Source organism: Limulus polyphemus, unplaced genomic scaffold (genome assembly GCF_000517525.1).
Source record: "Limulus polyphemus unplaced genomic scaffold, Limulus_polyphemus-2.1.2 Scaffold118, whole genome shotgun sequence".
In the NCBI taxonomy this organism is placed as follows: Eukaryota; Metazoa; Arthropoda; class Merostomata; order Xiphosura; family Limulidae; genus Limulus; species Limulus polyphemus.
Genome location: NW_013665728.1, coordinates 333,566 through 336,784, shown reverse-complemented (window position 1 = coordinate 336,784; position 3,219 = coordinate 333,566).

The window sequence follows — 3,219 nt, the reverse complement described above, 5'->3', positions numbered from 1 at the left end:
ATACACAGAATTTCCACAGTCACTTTAAACTTAACAACCTTTATAACACACGTTAAAAATCACAGTGTTCACACACTTTACTTACAGTGCCTACTGTTCGCTTGACTCAATTATCTCTCTCTTCTTTTATTTGCCGGGCTTATATACTAAAAAAGGGGGCGTCCCGAACAAACTAGGAAATTCACGATCATTCGAGAAACTCCTTGCACACGCCAGCAGTGTCACGTGACTTCTGCTGTCATAACAAAACAAAAGATACAAGGGTTCATAATATACAGCAGTGAAGCTTACTACAGGTTTATGAATGGGGGGGGGCTGGTCAAGTGTGGAAAAAGAGTGCTAAATCAATAAACTCAAACCCAACCAAATTTTACTGGTGTTATTAGGGTCACTGTTTAGTGGAAAATAACCTGCTCCAATAGTTTCTAAATAGTCTCCTTAATATAGTATAGGAGAAAAATTTCATTCCAAAATATCTTGTGAACTGATTAAATTTGATGGTATGTGTAGGCAGAATTCTCAGATTCATTTCTATGTATATGAGCTTGATGCTCATTACACCTGATTATTAAGTAATGCAAGGTTTGTACTATATATTTCTTATAAATGTTTACTTTAGTTACATTTGTTCATTCAGTAAGGGATGTTTCAAGTAAGGTGCTTATCTTGTGGGAAAATTTAAAATTTTTACACCTGTGTCATGTGCTAATATTCTCCTGTATTATAAACCCTGTATGCTCAGTTGCATATCACCCCCGAAGAACACAGACCAATCTTCTGTCGAAATATGTGTTATGTTCTCTACATAAAGTTTTCGTTATTCTTATAAATCATGGTTGGTCAATTTACTATCATATTTCTTTAATTATAACTTTTAATTTGGCAGTAGTTGTTTTTATTTCCTATCTAATTGTGAAAAGTAACACATTTCCGTGGTAAATAACCATAACTTAGAATTTTTTTCTCTCTCATAACGTATTTATTAGTACATCGTATGATTATAAGAGCTAATTCATGTCAGTAATACTTGAGGTTCTGCTGTATTATTAACGCAAGAAGTATCACCGCTGGTCTTATTAATGTGCACAGTGTAAGGAACTTGAAGTGCATTGTAAACTTCAGCGGTATACATATTTTTGAGGTACTCAAAATAACAAATAAATCTACTCGCCAATCAAGTGAAATAATCTTGGAGGGAGAGGTAGCCAAAAGATATTAGATGTTGGTATAAGAACGTTGTTTATCTGTGAAATGTAATGTGTATTAGTGTTCTGAATATGTTCTCTCTTGCTTATTCTGGTTTAATAAAGGTAATTATTTAAAGTGCAATGTTTGTGTGAATGTCTTAAAGATATTGATCTTGCTTCTAAAATAGAAGTTGGTCTTCTGAAACATGTTACTTGAATATGTTTTATTCGGTTTCCTTATATTAACTTCTTTCTCCGGTCTGGTGGTTACGGTGCCGACTCGTCACTGAAGAAACTTGCCCTTTCATACGTGGAGAGAGTTACAATGTGACGGTGAATCCCACTATTCGATCACAGTAGCCCAGGTGAGTGATGTTGACCCTTCTAAATTAGGGACGGCATGCGCAGATGGCTCTCGACTAACTTTACACGACATTCAACAAACAATCTTGTTTCTCCACTAATTATTATGAAATGTAACTTACATTCAATGCTTACGTTTGCGGGTGTTAACAATTTCGCACAGCCTCAAGAATGGGGAAATATTTTCCTAGTTTTTTTCTCTTATTTCACTATCTTTGAAATTCAAAGTCAGTTAAGGAATATCTTATAAAAAATGTATATAACTATGTGGCTGCTGTGTCTGGATAGGTATTCGGTAGTTGTGCGCGAGCTGGGAGGGTCAGGTTCCATGTAGACCTCTTTCTTTACTATTGTATGATAAACTGTCAAATGCTATAGTAATATTCACGAAATTAGGGCTTGAACACGATGTAAAATACTGAGTTATAACGCTGATTCTACTTCTGTCTTCAGGACCATGTTCGTGAATAGAATGTTTAAAGCATTTAGTGCAATTTCTATTCGTTTGGTCGTTTACATTTACAAACAGTTCCATAACAAACTTTCACTTGAAGTAGTTACCAGACGTATATTTCACATATGATACCCTTTTATTTACACATATGATACTTAATTCTAAACGATATATTACAGTCCAGTGCAGGTGGACTTTTTTTTGTTATAGTAAAAATCGAGTGGAGAGAACTACTTAGGATTACCATGTATGATATAACGAACTGTTGAGGTTAGTGAGTCATTTTTATATAAATTGTTATCAAATTATTTTAAATGAGCAATCTATGAGTCGGTCGTGAATTGTTTTGTTTTTTATTAGTGTACTTATGCATGGGTTTTAGGTTTGTTGTTCTGGGCACGCTGAAAGCTGTGGTGATTACTGCATTTTGTATGGTCTGTAATTTCTTAATATGTATTTGTGCTACATTAGTCCAAGCAGGACAGGCGTATTCTACTGCAGGTCGTATGTATTGTTTATAAATTTTAAGGATATTTTCCGGTGTGACTCCTGTGTTAACTATGTGGCGTGTGTTGATTATGATTATTTCAGAACTTTGCGCCAATCTGCACAAGGACTGTCTGTTCATGTCCTAATTTTGAACTTATAAGACTGGGGATAAAGAAGCCAAGTAAATAGCATCCAGTGCCAACTCTTGTGATACTCATCTGTGAGCGAATAGTGGGATTTGACAGTCATTCTACGGCCCCAAAATGCGGAACACGTTTTTGCACCAACGGATCGCGAACCATGAATTTTTTATATTCGCAGTTCGGACATGCTAACCACTAGGTCACGTCCGACCCATTATCATGAAACAAATAATGAGTAATATCTGCAAATAGAAAAAAGGTTTGAAACAACATATAATATTGGTGATATTTATGATAATAATACAGTAAATTGCAGATTTTGTTTTCCAAACTTCTCTTAATTTATCCATTACGAATTTCAAATCACTGGTGTCTGCCTTTTGTCTACCTTTAGTCATTGTTTGAGGCCTTTTGTTTAACTCCAGAACTCGTCAGTTGAGCTGGAGTGACAAAGAGAAACAAAGGTTTATCTGAAATATTATTTAGTTTTGAATGCCGAAAGCTGGCGAAGCATTATTTGGCCGTTATGGATTTCAAAAGCAGAGAAATGTATATATATATATGTATATGTATATATATATAT